Raw genomic sequence first — 18,994 nt, 5'->3', positions numbered from 1 at the left:
AGAGAGCTTTGAATGGCACAAGAGAGAGTTTTCACTTTATTTTGTAGTCTCTTGAGAGCCACTGAAGACCTTTGAGCAGACGAATTGAAAAAACATTTAAAATACAATAAAAATATATTCTTTCCTATGTGTCCTCTCAAAACACCACTCCTCCTAAACCCAAACTCTTTTGTGATAGTAAAATGCTAATAATAGATCACCAAACATGTAGGATTCATTTAGAGATAGACACATTTTCACATCATGAGCTTCTTTCTAGCATTTTTACAAAATACTCCCTGAATCACTCATTGAATACCTATCATAAACTGAAAGAATCTAAACTGAGAGTTATTTTGAGATAGTAAACATTGAATAGCAGGCCTAAGTTATTTAATCCTAAAAAGAAATTATGTCCCAAAATATTTTATATCAGTATTAAATGCTGTTCCCATTAATTTAATAGTACATTAAAACTTCAGTTCTCTTGCGCTCAAAGGAAATAAATAGTTTTGGATAGCCCACTTTCTCAAACTGCTGAAGTTTAATCCTTTTACATGATAATTCTTTTAATGTTAATTTTTAAATTGAATTTTTTATCATGTTCTTAATTGTATAATTCCCTATCTTCTTAAAGTGTTCCACAAGTAATTTAACCTTTCTTCCAGGAAGAAGAGACCTCTGAGATCCTATTCACCTGTGGAATTCTGACATGACAGTTTATTTCCTGTGTTCATTGAGTGATGATGTGATGGCACTTCAAATCCCACATGTGATAATATGTGAAGGTTCCATTCTCTTCATCACTTTGAGGCCAACATTTTGGGAGGGTCCACTCTAGAGCGTACAAATTCTGCATTGACTATTGATCATGCTAATGTAAACCTGTCATTAGGCCCCAGTTTTCTCCTTGGGGTTTCACTTGGGACAGACTTCCAGGTACAAGCTACATTAAAAAACTGCATCTCAAATTATAACAAGATGAAAAATACTCTGCATAGAGTACTGCTATGTAGGATCAACTTTCACATAAAATCCCTTCTGTAGTGATGTGTAGTATTATGAAGAGAATACACTTATAGTTTGAATCAGGTAACAATGAGGGGAAAGAAGCTGGTAAAAGTATTTACAGTCACTAAGTCGGCTTCCTCAGGGTAAGTACTGCAATTATCTAGCAACAGAACAACTCTACTCCAGAGAAGCTTTGGTTATGAAATGATCTTTTACCAAAAGCACAAGAAGGAAGGTAGGGGTGTGTGTGTGTGTGTGTGTGTGTGTGTGTGTGTGTGTGTGTGTGTGTGTGTGTGTGTGTGTGTGTGTGTTGTGTGTGTGTGTGTATGTGTGTGTTTATTTGTTTAATTTACAGTAGTAGATTAGTAGTAATTAAGCTGTCCTCTGATCCTTCAGCCAAGAGCCTTTCTTAGTTTTTTTATTTCCACATTAGTAAAAATACTATTGCTGTAAAAGAAGAATCAGAACAAAAGAGGAAAAAAAAGTGAAAATAATGTGCTTCAATCTGCATTTAGACTTTAGTTCTTTCTCTGAATTTGGATAGTATTTTCTATCAGGAGTCTTTTGAAATTGTCTTAGATCATTGTATTGCTGAAAAGAGCTAAGTCCATTAAAGTTGATCATTGTACAATCTTGCTATTGCTTGTGTACAATGTTCTCCCAGTTCTGCTCACTTCATTCAGCATCAGTTCATGTGCCGTGACTTACACAGCCATTTCCCCAATTGATGAGCAGCCCCTCGAGTTTCAGTTCTTTGCCACCACAAAGAGAATTGCGATACAGATTTTTAAACATGTGGGTACTTTTCCCTTTTTTAAAATCTCTGAGATACAGATCTAATAACGGTATTGTTGTATCAAAGGGTATGCATAGTTTTATAGTTCTTTGGGCATGGTTTTAAATTAGAGAGCCATACTTTTAAAACAAGGTCTAGATTTATCACATGCTATTATTCTGCCACTTTGCATGATTTGGAATATTTAAGAAAAAAGATAATACACATTCAGAGCTGTGCTATCACATGTAGACAAATCAGTGGGGTATTAATACAACAATATTTTCCTGTATTCACCCCTTTCGAGTCATAGGAACATAGATTCAGAGTTGGAAATGACCTTAGAAGTCATATAGTGCAATCTCATTTCATTTAAAAACATTTTTTTCTTAAAAAAACAAAACACTTAATAAAATGACTATTTACATATACATTATAAAGTAAAGGGAGGTGATTGTGTGCAAAACTTTTGCATTTCTTTTTTAAGTTCATAACAGATTCCCACATATAACTTTAAAAGCTGTCCTACTTGTTTGTAATTCCATTTGGCTTTCCTTTTGTTCTTATATGTCATTTTGGGTGTGGAGAGAAGGAGAGCCTATATCTAGTCCATCTCTCTTTCCTATGTACTTCTGTCTTCCTCCATGCTCGTCCCTCTTTCTCCCTGAAAAGAAAAAAAAATCTTGTAACAAATATACATAGTCAAACAAAATACAGACCCACGTTAGCCATGTCCAAAAAATGTGTATCATTCTGCAGTTGGAATTCATCACCTCTCTACCAGTAGAAGTGTAGAATACTTTATCATAGGCCTTCTGGAATCATTGGTAATCATTTCATTGCTAAGAGTTCTTTAGTTTTTCAGTTGTTTTTCCTTATAATCTTGTTCTATAGATTGCTCTCCTGGTCCTATTCACTTCATTCTGTGTCAGTTCATACCTGAATTTCCAGGTTTCTCTGAAAACATCCCTTTTGTCATTTGTTACAGCACAATAATATTCTGTAACATTCATATACCATAATTTGTTTTAACCATTTCCCAAGTGATGTGTATCATCTTCATTTCCTCTTCTTTGCCAGTATAAAAAGAACTGCTATAGGTATTTTTGTATATTTTGGTTCGCCTTTCTTTTATCTCTTTGATGCTTAGGCCTGGTAGTGGTTTGCTAGGTCAAAAAGCATGTCCAGTTAAGTAATTGTTGAGGCATACTTCCAAATTGCTTCCCAGAACAGCTAGATCAATTCACACTTCCACCACCAATTGATTACTATGCATATTTTCTTTGAATCCCTCCAACAATTGTCATTTTCCTGGTTTGTCATCTTTGCCAATCTGAAAGTTGCTTTCATTTCTGTTTCTGTTAATTATTAGTGATTGAAACATATTTTCTAATCTGTTTTTAGCTTGGATTTCTTCCTTTGAAACGGATCCTTTCTATCATTTGATCACTCATCTTTTGGGAAATGGCTCTTGTTCTTAAAATGTGAATATGTTTCTATTTCCTTGCCAATGAGACTTGTATCAGAAAAACTTGCTAGTAACATTTCCCCCCAACTATTTCCCTATAATTTTAACTTCACCGAATGTATTTGTGCACAACATTATTGATACTCTGTAATCAAAATTGTCCATTTTATTTTGTGTGATCCTCTCTGCTCATTTTTTGGTCACGAACTCTTCCCTATCCGTAGTTTCTGTGCTCTTCTAGTTTGGTTTGATGTGACCTATTATAATATTAAGTAATATCTCCATTTGGAGCTTAGTTTGATCTATGTTATGAGGTATTGTTTTAAATTAATTTCCACCAGATTATTTTCCAGATTTCCCAGCATTTTTGAATCACATAGTAAGCCCTTATTTCCATATCTGGGATCTTTGCATTTATTAAGCACTAGAATTCTGTGTTGTTGTCTTTTGTTTTTTGTATACTCATCTGTTCTACCAATTGTCTTTTCTCTCTTTTTTGAAACCAGTATCAAAGTTTTAAGTTTTGTAGTATAGTTTGAGATCTGGCACTGTCAGCTTCCCTTTCTTTCCATTTTTTCCTGGTAATTTTCCCTGTCATTCTTTTTTTTTTTTTTTTTTTGAGATATTATCCCTTCACTGCAAATTAAGACAACTCTGAGATACAACTATTCAGATTGGCTAGGATAACAGCAAAAGATAATGCTGAATGTTGGAGGGGACGTGGGAAAACTGGGACATTGATACATTGTTAGTGGAATTGTGAATACATCCAGAAATTCTGGAGAGCGATTTGGAACTATGCTCAAAAAGTTATCAATTTGTGCATACCCTTTGATCCAGCAGCATTTCTACTGGGCTTATATCCCAAAGAGATTTTAAAGAAGGGAAAGGTACCCACATGTGCAAGAATGTTTGTGGCAGCCCTCTTTGTAGTGGCCAGAAACTGGAAACTGAGTGGATGCCTATCTAATGGAGAATGGCTGAATATATTGTGGTGTATGAATGTTATGGAATATTATTGTTCTGTAAGAAATGACCAACAGGAGGAATACAGAGAGGCTTGGAGAGACTTACATCAACTGATGCTGAGTGAAATGAGCAGGACCAGGAGATCATTATATACTTCAATAATACTATATGATGATCAATTCCGATGGACGTGGCCATTTTCAACAATGAGATGAACCAAATCAGTTCCATTTATTCAATAATGAATAGTACCAGCTACATCCAGCAAAAGAACTCTCGGTATTGAGTGTGAACCACTACATAGAATTCCCATCCCTCTTTTTTTGTCTGCCTACATTTTTGATTTCTCTCACAGGTTAATTGTACATTATTTCAAAGTCCTATTTTTCTTGTGCAGCAAAATAACTATGGATATGTATACATATATTGTATTTAACATATTTAACATGTATTGGCCAACTTGCCATCTGGGGGAGGGGGTGGGGAGAAAGAGGGGAAAAATTGGAACAAAAGGTTTTACATTTGTCAATGCTGAAAAATTACCCATGCATATGTCTTGTAAATAAAAAGCTATAATAAAAAAAGATATTATCCCTTCATATTCAACTCACACCTGTGTCCTCTATGTATAATCCTTCTAACTGCCACAATAATCAGAAAGTTCTAATAAGTTACAAGTATTATCCTCCCATATAGGAATATAAACAGATAAACCTTATTAAGTCTCTTTTAATATTCTTTAAGCTTCTCCAGAGTCCTGTATTTAAAAATCAGATTTTCCATTCAGCCCTTGTCTTTTCATCATGAATTCTTGAAAATCCTCTATTTCACTGAATGTCCACTTTTTTCTCTGAAGAATTATACTCAGTTTTGCAGGATAGGGGATTCTTGGTTGTAATCCTAGCTCTATTACTCTCTGGAATATCATATTGCAAGCCCTCTAGTTTTTCAGTTAAAAAAAAAAACAAAAACAAACTGCTAGATCTTGTGTTATCTTGACTGTGGCCCCACTATACTTGGATTGTTTCTTTCTGACTGCTTGCAATATTTTCTCCTTGACCTGAGAATTCCAAAATTTGGCTAATAATATTCCTGGGAGTTTTCATTTTGGGATATTTTTCAGGAGGTGATTGGTGAATTCTTTCAATTTCTATTTTACCCTCTGGTTCTAGAATATCAAGACAGTTTCCCTGATAATTTCTTGAAAGGTGATGGCCAGGCTTTTTTTTTTTAATCATGACTTTCAGGTAAACCAATAATTTTAAAATTCTCCTGGATTTATTTTCTAGATCCTTTGTTCTTCCAATGAGATATTTCACTTTTCTTTTCTTTTTGGTTTTCCTTTATTGTATCTTAATTTCTCATAAAGTCATTAGTTTCCATTTTCTCAATTCTTTTTTTAAAGGAATTATTTTTCTCAGTGGCTTTTATACTTCCTTTCCCAATTGGTCAATTTTGCATTTTAAGGCGATCTTCTCATTAGGCTTTTGTATTTTCTTTTGTACTACTCTCAATTATTTTCCTAATTTTTTCTCTACCTCTCTTTCTTGATTTTCAAAATCCCTTTTGAGCTCTTCCATGGCCTGAGACCAATTCTTATTTTTCTTGGAGGCTTTGGGTGTAGGAGCTTTGGGTGTGTTTTGATCTTCCTTGTCACCATAGTAACTTTCTATGGTCAGAAACTTTTTCTGTTGTCTGCTCATTTTTCTAGCCTGTTACTCAGCTTTTAACTTTTTGTTAAAGTAGGATTGTTTCCAGGGTGGGAAGGTGCACTGTTTCAAGCTTCAGGGGTTTTGGTCAGTTGTTTTCAAAGATCCTTCTAGGAACCTGACCACAATCACTCTTTTCTGTCCTGGAACTGTTAGGAGTGTCCCTGCCCCACTGTAGCTGTAAGATCTAGTGTGCTAAAGTAACTGAGTCTTGCTTTACTGATGCTGAGGCTGCCAGGGTTGGGGTCAGGGCTGCTTTGGCGCAGCCTGTACTGGAACTGCACACTGGACTCCCAGCCTGTTGCCACAGACCCTGTCTGCTGACCTTCCAAGTCCTCCTTGGTATCTTGGGTCTGAGAGGTCCAGAAGCGTCCAGCACTGCTGCTGATTTGGAGGTTCCATCTTGCTGAAGCTGGGATCAGAGCCTTTCCTTGCCATTCTTGAACTTATGTTCCTCTCAAATAGTTGTTTTCCGTAGCTCTGTAAAGTAATCCTTTGATAGTTTGACATAGCATTGAATTAGTAAATTAATATGGGTAGTCTTGTCATTGTTGTTATATTGGCTTAGACTACTTAGAAGCAATTAATAGTATTCCAAATATTTTCATTTTTATTTCTATAAAGAATGTTTTGTTGTATACATATACTACCTATGTGTGTGTTGGTAAGTAGGAGCCCAAGTGTTTCATACTTCTGCAGTTATTTTAAATGTAATTTCCCTTTCCTATTTCTTCCTGCTGGGTTCTCTTGTTAATATATAAAATGCTGGAGATTTATGTGGATTTATTTTATGTCTTGCAACTGTGCTAAAATTATTGTTTCAATTAAATTTTAGTTGAGTCTCAAAGGTTCCCTAAGTAAACCAGCATATTGTCTGCCAATACATTCATTTTGTTTCCTCTTTGTGCTAATTCCTTCCATTTTTTCTTGTCTGATTGCTCTGATTAGCATTTCTAGCAGTGTATCAAATAATAGTGATGATAATGGACATCTTTGCTTGACCCTCGATTTTATTGGAAAGACCTGTAGTTTATCCCCATTATGTATAATGCTTTTGGTTTTAGATACATGCTATCTGCCGTATTAAAAGAAATGGATGTTGTATTTTGTCACAATCTTTTCTCTATCTATTGATGTAATCATATGATTTTTGTTGTTGTTACTAATATGATCTATTATGTTGATAGTTTTTATAATATTAAACCAACACTGCATTTCTGATATAAAAGCAAGCTAGTAGTGATGTATAATCTTTTTTGATGTGTTTCTATTGCCCCTTTGCTGATATTTTATTTAACATTTTTGTTCAAGCATTTATTAGCAATATTGGTTTATACCCGCATTTTACAAATGAAGAAGTAAAGGCCCAAAGAGATTGAGAGACTTTGGCATGTTCACATGGATCCAGGTCTCCCTTTTCTCCCTATGTTAACACTACCTTATAAAGTTTTTGAGCTTTGGCTTTTACATAAGTAAAACTCAGGGGTACTTTATCTTTGTTGTGTCATTAATCCACTAAGAGCAACTAGGCTGGTTAAAGCCTAGTTTTTTGCACTTTGCAGAAAAATATCTTAGAATGCATAGGATTACAAAAGGAATCCAATTATATTGAAATACATTTGTTAAAATATGTTGAAAACAAGGTCATAGATGCTGTTGGTTAAAAAACTTGCACTCAAGAGAAAATGTAGTTCCTATCATAAACTAGCTTTTGGCTCTCTTGATGTTCTGCTTACATATAAATCCTAATTTTATGGAGTTTAGTACATGTTCATGTTCTGGCGGTAGTGATGGCAGTTATTGAAGAGGACCAAATGACATCATGACCATTATGTCTTGACTTGCCTTTGAGTTGGGTTTGAGTGAGGCAGAAGTGCACAAAGTCATCCGTCTTACTCTCCTCTGGAGTTACCCAGAGTCTAGCGGCAAGAGAAAAGTCAAGAAGATGCTGGTAAGTTGGGCCATCTTTTGGCTCAACTCTTACCCAGCCCTTCTTTAGTTATTTTAACTTAAAAAAGGCCAAAGTCACTCACTGTATGTTCTGCTATTCTTGACACTGGATACAGACACTATTGTGAATATCCTTCTAGACTGTAGAACTGGCATGGATGATGTTCTTTCTTGGGGTTACAATGATGATTTCAAAGGCTGCAGAATTTCAGCACCGGTGACTCCTTTTCCAACCCCCAGATACATACCCGTGAAAGAAAAGTTTGAAACCTTCCATGGCAGTGTGTTGTGCTTACTAGAGAGTTTGCATAGACTGAGTAGGTTGGTGAACTTCCGAACCATGGCATATTAAGAGCAGTTGAAGCAAATATCTAGCCTCCAGAAAAGGGGGGAGCTGGTGGCTAAGTATTTGAAGGGTTATTATGTGGAAGAGAAATGGAATTTCTTTTGCTTAGCTTCAGAATGGTGAACTAAGAATGCTAGGTAGAAATTGTAAGACATGTACCTCTAGGTTCAGTGTGATTCTTGGCAATTTAAATTAACACTTAGATCTGTCTTGAAATGAGCCAGGCTCCTCCAAAGGCAGTCTTTAAGTGGAGGGGGCTGGGCAATCGTTCTATGGGGGGGGGGGGGTCCTACACCAGCTTGCTCCCTGAGGTTCTAAGAGTCTTTATCTCCACAGGAGGTGTGTTCTCATTCTCTCTCTCTCTCTCTCTCTCTCTCTCTCTCTCTCTCTCTCTCTCTCTCTCTCTCTCTCTCTCTCTCTCTCTCTCTCTCCCCCTCTCTCCCTCTCTCCCTCTCTCCCTCTCTCCCTCTCTCCCTCCCCCATGGTCCCTTGTCTTTTTCCTTTGGCCCCCACTAATTGCCAGAATGCCTCCTGCTACCTTATCTTTCTCTCCTCATTACCACGTTTCATTGTCCCCCCCCCCTTGTCTCCTTCCCCTTCTGTTTCAGCTTTTTTCTCTGTTGCTTTGTCCTCTTGGGTCCCCTTTTCCATGCTATAAATAGTTTTATATGAAAAATCTGCTTATTCGGTTTCCACAAAACAAAAGGAAAAATCAATAATTCAAGTGTAATTTGAAGGTCTTTATTTCTTTGTGCTCATTTGTTCTTCTTGATTACATTCAAGGAGATCACCACCAGAGGGAATGTCTCTGTTATTTTCCCCTGTTGATTCTGGCCCTGGTGCTGGATTGGAAGGCCAACCTTGAAAGATATGAATTTTTAGTTGTTGTTTTTTTTTTTTAATTATTGATGTCTTCTTTTTTTGCATCACCTTTATTGCCCCAAACCACCGATCCTTGTTTAATTTAAGTGGATCCTTCCACAGACCTTCCTGTCCCCTGATGGAGTCTGAGGCTCTGCTGCCCAAAGCCCAGGTAGCTTCAGTGCCTGGAGTGGAGGACTTTAGCGTGGGGCTCTACCAATGTTGCCTGCCCACCAGGAGCCTGGGTAACCATGTCTATCCATCAAGGTAGTGTGAATTTAAATGTACACAAAGTGAGAACTACCTGTTGATCTTTCTAATTTATCATCTTATTTCTAATATCTTAGTTGTGTTAATTTTGTTTATGCTGTAAAGGCTTTTTAATTTCTTTTAGTTGAAATTGTCTATTTTATCTTCAGTTTTTCTTTAGTTGGTTGAGCATTCATCTTCCCATCCTAAATTGTGAAAGCTGCCTGTTGTGATTCTCTTCTATTTTTTTTAACTGGCATGACTTTTAATATTCAGGTCACATCTATTTGGTTTTACTGTGACATATAGTTTTCAGGATGCTAGTCTAACCCTGATTTTTGACATTCTGCTTTCCATTTTTCCCAGAAATTCTTATCAGACAGTTCCCCTCCTCCCTAGATAATATGTATTTTAAGGTTTATCAAGGTACTAGTACCTTTACAAAAGTAAAACAGAAAATTCAGCATATAAGTAAAAAATAAATAAATAAAGCTTATAGAAAGAAAGCTTGAAAATTTGAAATGAGTAGATTTAAAGTAGGACTGATAAAATTATAAGCTCGTTCTTTTAAAAGTAGTAAGATCAATAAAATTCTGCATTACTTGATTATATAAAAGACAGGAATATCAAGTTGACATTTTTTAAAATAAATAATAGGAAACAAAAAATATTGTTATAATCTACTAGTTATTTGCCACAAAAACTAAGCATTTAAAAGAAATGGAAGATTTTCTTTTTTAAAAAATATAACGCTCTTAACAGAACTCAAAATATAAATCTCAAATAATTAAATTGTTAAAGAAAAAAAAAGGAATTAAACTAATTTAAAATAAACTACCAGAGGTGGGGGTGAGGGGAACCCCTGTCTTGATGGGTGAATATACAGATTTCCATCAAACTTTTAAATACATATATTACATACATATTAAAACATATATCAGATGATCCAACCATTTTGTAGAGTAATTTAGAACTATGCCTGAACGGCTATAAAACTGTGCATACCCTTTGATTCAGCAGTGTCACTATTGGGTCTGTATCCTTAAAAGATCATAAAAGAGGGAAAAGGACCCACATGGTCAAAAATGTTTGTAGCAGCCTTTTTCCTGGTGGCAAAGAGTTGGAAAATAAGTAGATACCCATCAATTGGAGAACGACTAAATAAGTCACGATATCTGAAAATAATGGAATATTAATGTTTTATTAAAAAATGATGAACAGGCTGATTTTAAAAAGGCCTGGAAATATTTACATGAACTGATGCTTAGTGAAACAAACAGAATCAGGAAAACTTTATACAGCAACAGCAAAATTGTGCCATGATCAACTGATAGATTTGATTCTCAATGGTTCAGTGATCGAAGGCATTCCCAATTAACTTTGGATGGAAAGTACCATCTGCATCCAGAAAAAGAACTATGGAGACTAAATGTAAATCAACATAGCTATGTTCACCTTTTTTTCTTGTTTTTTGTTTGTTTGTTCTGATTTTTCTCTCCCAACATGTGATTCTTAAGGAAAAAATGTAAAAAATGAATGTACAATTTCTTCCTAGTTACAACAAAACAATTTTACAGTGAAAACAAATCTTTGCTATTAAAGAGGACACAACTCCTGGAAAAATCTTATTACATAGTTCGTAGTTCTTTCCTTAACATAGTTTGGAAGCCAAAACTGCTTCCAAAATATTTAGGTAACTATAACAAAAAGCAGTATTCAAATGTTTGATAAATATTAGTATAGAAAAATAAAGAGCAATGTTGAATAACTGTCACAGAAAAATCATTCTTAATACTACTGATTGATTTGGATTTCTGGCAAAATTATAGAATACATTATTGAAAGGACAGTTTGGGAGCACTTGGGTAAAGGGACAAAGTGATCACTATAATATGCCAGCATAGTTCAGCTAGGCAGTCACTCCATGAGCATTTACAAAGCTCCGTGTGTGTGTGTGTGTGTGTACTGTAAATTTTTCTGCCCTTAAAATTGAAAACTTAAAAAAAAACTTAAAAACTAAAAAAAATGAGAAATTAATTTTTAAGTGCAATTAAAACATCTTAATGCAACTGCAGAAAAGAAAATTGAATTGTAAAGAATTCACAAAGGAAAGGAGAATCTTACTCAATATAGATTTGCCTGAGAATTCTATTAGAATTTTAAAGAAAATACCTTTACTATACAAGTTATTTTCAAAAATTGGCATATTAGACAATAAAAGCCTAATATATAAACTAGGAAAGGATAAAGCAAAAAAGAAAATCTTTAGGCCAATATTCTTTTTTTATTTTCTTTTCTAATATTTCTTTTTTCTCAGTTACATGTAAATACAATTTTTAGCATCCATTTTTATAAGATTTTTGAGTTTCAATTTTTTCTCTTTCTCTTCCCTCCTCTTCTCCTAAAGTAATAAGCAACTTGATAAGTTATATATGTGCAGTCATGTAAAACATATTTCCATATTAATCACAGTTGTGAAAGAAGAAACAAACCATCATGTTGTCATTCACATTCCTTCCCCACAGCTTTCTCCATTACAATTTTATTGTAATTGCATCACCTCATAGTTGAAAAGAGCCATGTGCATCATAGTTGATCATTCCATAATCTTGTTGTTGCAATTTACAATGTTCTCTTGGTTTTACTTACTTTATTTAGCATCAGTTCATGTAAGTTTCTCCATTCACCAATATTCTCAATGAATATTGATTCAAAATTTTGAATAAAATTCTGGGGGAAAACATTAAAGTAATTTATCCAAAAAGTCATTCACTAGAATGTCCTCTTTTCTTGCTGTTGCAATTTTGACATAATTGTAGAAATACTACCAGTAGCAATAAGAGAGGAAGAAATTAAAGGCATAGATAGGCTATACTTCATTTACTCTATCTCTTTCTGGACAATTATCTCCTTCCTTCTTGTTGCAATTATAGATAAGCTTCCTGTCATTAGGCCCCTATCCTGAATGGTGACTGCCACTCTGTGATTTACTATTTTGGGAAAACCAGAGCCATCTTTGACTTCATTCCCTATCTGTACCAGGCAAACTCCCTTGCTGTGTGTACTTCCCTTCATCACTTTCCTGACCCTCTTTGGGTGCCAAGAATCACAATCATAGCAATTTGGATGTATTATGTCAGTCTGTTCTCTTGTGGCTACAATCACTATCCCTGTAGTTTTCTGAACTATATTGCCCACTTCCCAATCCCACCATTTCCACCTAGCTACCTCTCCAATTTGTGTTTTGTCACCTACATTAGAGAATAAGCTTCTTGACGGCAGACTTTTTTAAAAATTTTATTTCACTAGTATGTTGTTTTTACAATTACGTGTAATGATGGTTTTCAACATTCTATTTTTTTTTTTAGGATTTTGAGTCCCATTTTTGTTTTCTCTCCCTCACTTTTCCCCTCCCCATGCTAGCAAGCAGTCTGATATAGCTTGTACATGTACATTCATTTTAAATATATTTCCATATGAATCATGTTGGGAAATAAAAATCAAAACAAAGGGGAAAAACCATGAGAAAGAAAAAAAAAGGTGGAAATAGTATGCTTTGACTTACATTTAGTCTCCACAATTCTTTCTCTGAATGGGAATGGCATTTTTCATTCAAAGTTTATTAGAATTGGAAGGCAGATATCTTGGCTTTCGTATTTGTATCCCTTGCACTTATTGCAGTGACACAAATTCTTTTTAAAAATTCATTTATTCTTGGCGAAACTGCTGTTGTCTATTTTTCATTTTTGAAGAGGGGTAAGTAATGTCTTGCTTTGTGTGTGAATTGAATTTAAGTTAAGGCAGGAATGCACAAAGTTGTCTGTCTCATTCCCCCTTTCAGGGACATAGAAGTCCAGAGTCAAGACAAAAGTCAAGTGGACTAGCAATGATCCAGGATGCAATGGATGACCTTGGTATCTTGTCATCGTGTATGGAGGACATGATGATTTACTTAAACAATTTTAAGGAACCAATAGTCTCTTAGTTGCCATATCTAACAGGGTCTTCTAAATTCTAAATGGCCTCTCTGAAGCATTTTGACACTGTTCACATTTCCCTACTATATACTCTCATTTCTTATGTTTTGAGTCCTTGCTCCCTTCTGGTCCTCATCCTGCCTATCTGCTCTCTCTCCATCATCCTTTGCTGGATGGATCTGTGTTCATATCATGTTCACTAGCTATGGATATACTCCAAGGCTCTATCCTCTGGCCTCTTTTTCTCTCTACAGTATTCTGTTTGATGATCTCCTCAATTTCATAGGCCCAATTATTTCTATGCACGAGTCCCATTTTTGTAGGAACCAAGCACCCAAACTAACTTTTCTTCCAAACTATGCCATTACTGACAAGGATACCACCATTTTTCCAGTCATCCCTCTTTTCAGCCTTGGCAAAATCCTCATGTCATCATTCTCTCACTCCACAAATGAATCAGTTACCAAATCTTGCCATTTTTATCTCAACAACTTCTCTCATTTCTATCCATTTCTCTCCACCCACATAGCACTCAATGCAGTTTAGGACTTCATTCACCTAGATTACTGCACTAGCTTCTGAATTGCTCTCATTACCTCCTATCTCAGCAATCCAGTTCATCCTGTGCACAACTGCCAAAGTTAATCTCTTTAAATGCATGTTAGACCATGTTACTCCCCTACTTGGTGAACTCCCAGTGGATTCCCCATTAGCTGTAGGATAAAATATAAATTCCTCTGTCTCACTTTTAAAACCTTTCACAGCCTGGCCCCAATCTATCTTTCCAATCTTGTTGTATATGACTTCCTCTTCTGTAATCTATGATCCATCCAAACTGGTCCTTTCTCTCTCTCTCTCTCTCTCACAAATAATACTCCATCTTCTGGCTCTGTTTTATACTGATTTTCCCTCATGCCTTGAATTTGTTCCTTCCCGGGGACACAACTTCCTTCCTTCTCTTCCTTCAGGACCCAACTCAGTTTTGAGACCCCCCCCACCTGTCTTCCATATAGCTACCAAATCACCAAAAGCTACCAAAATTCACCAAAGTGATTTTTGAAAATTGTAGGGCTGATCCTGTCACCTCTATTTAGTAAACACCAGTGACTCCCTGTTACATCTAAAATTAAATATATCTAAAGTCCTAATAACTTGGAGTCATTAAGGCTTTTTCACACTCAACACTTCATTTCCCTCTCCAAACCTTTCCATTGAATGTCCCCATGCCTGGAATGTTTTCTTTCCTATCACTTCTGCCTCTTTAGAATCACTGGCTTCCTTAGGATTCATGTCAAGGACCACTTTCTGCAGGAGGCCTTCCCCTCAACTTCATGCTTTCCCTTCCATTTACTCTAAGTTTCTTATATGACTCTCTCTGTCTCTGTCTGTCTCTCTGTCTCTGTCTCTCCCCCTCTTCCCATACATACATGCATGTTGTTGCCCTCATTAGAATATGATAAGGTCATTGAGAGGGTCAATAACTGTTCTGCTTTGTATACCCAGAGCTTAGCGCAGTAACCAATGCTCAGAATGCCCTTAATGAATGCTTGTTTGCTTGACTGACTGGACTGCACGTGTACAGTACCACATGCCATCTATTTTAAGCTAGATTAAAAGAAACATCATAGCCTGATCTTGTGAGGTAATAATACTGCTGTGTTATCTACCCTAGTCACACTGTACCTGGAGAATTAGGGTCAGTTCTTCAGGAGACATTTGTGGAAGAAGATTGATAAGCTGAAGTACATACAGAAGAGACTGACCAAAATAAGAGAGGAGTCTGGGGAGGGGAAAGGGCAAAGAGGGAAGGAAAGGGACAGAAGAGTTGTCTTCTGATATATGAAAGGCTGACATGTGCACAATGGATTGGATTGCTTTGCTTTGGGTTTTTTTAGGTCATCAGTGACTATTAATAAATTAAGGTGTGTTTACATTTCAAAAGTATATTTGAATTTCAGAAGTCTGATGTTAGTAGTCAAACAAATATATGATTTGTTTATTGAAGCACCTACGGCCAGGACAGTAATCTTACCTAAAATATCTTTAAGCCTTTGAATCAATGCAGAAACAGTAGGCTCTCTTGGGAATTAGTTGTTATTGCCTTCTCTAAGGCCTTCGGTATAAACCTCAGAAAGCTAATGCCATCCTTCGGCTATAGGAACATGATTGGTACTTATTTAAGAACTGATTACATGCATTTACAAAAAAAGTGCTTCTTTTGTTACTATTCACTGTTAACTATGTCAGGATTTTGCTTTATTCAGTTATACGTAAAATTAGAATTCATTTTATTCAAACATAAAACTTAGTAAGTTGATGGAGTTCTATAGATTGCATATGATAGAAAATTCTTCATACTAAAGTGTTGCTTTCTGAGTTTTTCCCCCCAGTTTCCAGGTTCTCTGACACACAAAAGAAAATAATAGCTAGATAAAGTTCCATAAGTGGTGAAGATGCAAAGTAATCATTCTCACAGAATTCAGAAGAAGAAGGGAAAAATAAAGAATTTAGCATTAGAAGCCAAGACAAAGTAAACATAGACTTTGAAGTTGATCTTTAGAATTGTCCCCATTTTCTGAGTTGCTGTGATGGAGGCCTTTAGTTTTTCTAGAATAAACACTCTTGCTTCACTCTGTTTCAGAGGATCTGTTCACTCTGCTGTTCATGCCTCCTCATCCTTGAGTTTCTTGGGATCTGTTTCTACTTAGAGAAGTTTTCCCTTTTTTGTGGCTCTTAAAATGAGCCCCTTTGCATTTAACTGGTCAGTGCCACAAGACATCATGGTAATTGCATAAAAATAAAATCTTAAACATTTTATCTAAAAATCATTTGCAAAAGAGGTGATCAAGATGAAAAGGTCAGACAGAGTTGAAGCAGTCATTGTGGTACAGTGGCTAGAGCGCTGGGCTTCGGAATGCCTGTGCTCAAGTCCCCCCACGTGCCAAGACTAACTGCTAAATTCCTGGGTTTTATTTTGCTTTTTTTTTTTTTTAGCTGAGCAGTACTGTGAGGAAGAGCTTTGGGGCACACCCACCCATCTGACTTAAGTTTCCAGAGGTTTTGAAAAATGTGTTGAATGGAAATGTACTTGAAGTCCTCACATATCCCTTCTTTTACCCACATAATATAACCCCTTTCTATAATAAAACTGAGAATAAAAAAGAAATAGAGGGCTATCTTCAAAAATATGAAATATACAAACTAATACATTATTAGTAGAGCTGTGATACCACTGTGTGTTTTGGAAAACAATCTGGAATTATGTAAAAAAATGACCAAAACATCCATGAACCAGAGACTACATTACTGAGCTTTTACTTCTAGAAAACCATTGATAAGAAAAAGATCCCCATGTATTCCCAAGACATTTATAACAGCACTTTTTGAGATAACTAAGAATTGAAAACAGACTAGATGCTGTCAATTGGGGAATGACTAAAATTGTGGTACTGAATATTAGAATATTACTGTGCTGTAAGTAATTATGTATGTAATGAATACAGAGAAGCATGGAAAGCTCTATATGACCCAATGCAGAGTGAAGTAAGCAGGGTAAAACAAAAAACCAAAAAAACATATATGCAGTTAGCTATAGTAACGTAAATGGTAAAAACAGCATATATTCAGATGAAAAGTGAATGGAATAAAGCTATAAATCAAATATGACTTGAATGAAGAATTAGGAGAGAATACCTCAGACCCATCCTTTTGTGGATATAGAAGGTCTATAGATATTATACATTACACATGGCTCAGTATCAGTCAGTTGTGTTTTTATTTTCCCCTCTTTAAAAATGTTATTTATTACAAGAGATGGCCTTCTGGAATAAAGAGGGATGTTGGGGATAATAACAATAACTTCAGTGATAGAAGAAACAGAAGATATCAATAAAATCTTTAACCATATCTGTGCTTCTGTTGGTTTGGATCCTGTCTCCCTCAATGCTAGTGACAGCTCCTTAATAACTTAGTAGATGGTTTTTGAGAGTAACTATTCTCCAAAATTCAATGCCATCCCCTATCCCTCTTACTGATGATGAGCCTTTCCATACTTAGCTAGCTAGGATGATCCTAGATAGCAGATATAATCCCTTCTCTGGTTTATACTAAATTTTCCTTCTTGGGAAGAACTATTATAGTTTGTGATCTGCTGGCACAGCCTTCAAGAATCCAGTTACTTCCGTACCATGCTAAAGCAGCAGAGTAAGCCCTTAATGGAATAATCATAATTATAATTATTATTTTTATTTGTTGCTTTCCATAGTAATTATCTATTTCCTTTACGTAGCATGGTCACCTTATAAACCTCATGCTAATCTCCTCAAAAATAGCTCTGAGTCATTATGATGATTACTCTTTGGGACAGTTGACTCATATTTCTAAATATTTCTCCAAATGGACAGTGGTTATAATTGGAAGATTTTTTTGGACCATTAATTATCAGTTTTGAAATTTGTTTATGATTGCCACATCTAAGATAGAGTGCAAAAACTGACTTTAGTTTGAAATAGTATTCTATTATCTGAATGGAAGTTTCCTGGTGGGTTTACCCTCTATAGTTTCTAGAAACATAGACCATTTCCTGTCTGTTGTTAAATAATCCAGTTGCAAACTGTCATGAAATCAGGTTTTCAGGAGCTAACAAATCACAGTGCACTGTAGCATGCAGCATTCATTCTATTAAGCTCTTAATGGCTGTTCTGAATTTTGATGACTAATCTCAAGTTGTCACAGCTCATTAGCTGCAGGGAATGGACATACCAAATGGCTGGACCAAATACTTGAAAGCAAATTGCACCTGTAATAATGTGAGCTCAAATGGATTTTGCCACCAATCCCGTTTTTTTCAGGTGCATCTCACCATTTACATTGGATACTAATGCCATATTATATTCAAGTACGTTTGCACTCTAGGAGCATTTTACTTTGGGTTAGTAGGATATGCTAACTTTGTGGGGAGGGGGGGCTTTTGTTATATGAAGCATATTCTTGGTGAGTTTTAATTTGTTCTCAGATTAAACGCCAAATAAAATGAGCAATTCCATATACATAGTAGAACATAAAAAGAATGTTGTACATAAAATGGTGAGTCTATTATATATGTGTGTATGTATATATATATATATACATATACATACATGTATATATTTCAGCATGTTACTTTCAAAGGTTCATTGCTTGTATGTGATTGCCACCTTTTATTCTGCTGTACATTTTTTTCAAGCAGTGTTTCAGTGATTCTCTTTTAATTTTCTTCATTTTTTTGACAACTTTGTTTCTCTTTTCTTTCTCCTTCTTCATCCACCACTGAGGGAACAAAAAGAAAAACAAAGCTCTTGTATTTAAATATGCATAGTTAAGCAAAAAAATTTTTCCAACGTCCATGTCAGAAAATGCATGTCTTTTTCTACATCTTTAATCCATTATTGCTGTTATTGTTCCCTCTTTATAGATGGGGAAACTGAGGCAGAAAGTTTAGAGTACTTGTTCAGGATCATACAGCTAATGTGTGAGTGCAGATTTTAGCTGTTTTTCCTGACTCCGGCCCAGCATTCAATTCCATTGCACCACTCAGGTGTCTCTTAGAATTACTGCCCAAAAAGTTCTTTCATATAATTTAATCCAACTACCTCCTTATATAGATGAGGAAATGGAAACCCACAAAAGTCTAGTTTCTTGCCTAAGATCACCCTGGTAATA

The 18,994-nt window shown here is 35.5% G+C and overlaps 1 protein-coding gene across 9 annotated transcripts in view; it reads left to right on the top strand.

The window, feature by feature from the left end:
• Positions 1-18,994, top strand: part of APOOL (apolipoprotein O like) — a 76,155-nt gene that overhangs the window by 33,281 nt on the left and 23,880 nt on the right. For 2 of the 9 annotated variants that reach the window (XM_074277403.1, XM_074277405.1), the window contains exon 2: positions 9,192-9,335. The exons of 5 other annotated variants lie outside the window; for them this stretch is intronic. The gene's annotated coding sequence lies outside the window, so the exon portion shown is untranslated. Of the gene's footprint in view, positions 1-647; positions 768-9,191; positions 9,336-18,994 lie in introns of all 9 variants that reach the window. 2 more of the 9 variants (XM_074277402.1, XM_074277408.1) reach the window with 1 other exon arrangement.

Source organism: Sminthopsis crassicaudata, chromosome X, assembly GCF_048593235.1.
Source record: "Sminthopsis crassicaudata isolate SCR6 chromosome X, ASM4859323v1, whole genome shotgun sequence".
NCBI lineage: Eukaryota > Metazoa > Chordata > Mammalia > Dasyuromorphia > Dasyuridae > Sminthopsis > Sminthopsis crassicaudata.
The sequence above is the reverse complement of the archived record's forward strand: the minus strand, read 5'-3'. Positions and strand labels throughout refer to the sequence as shown.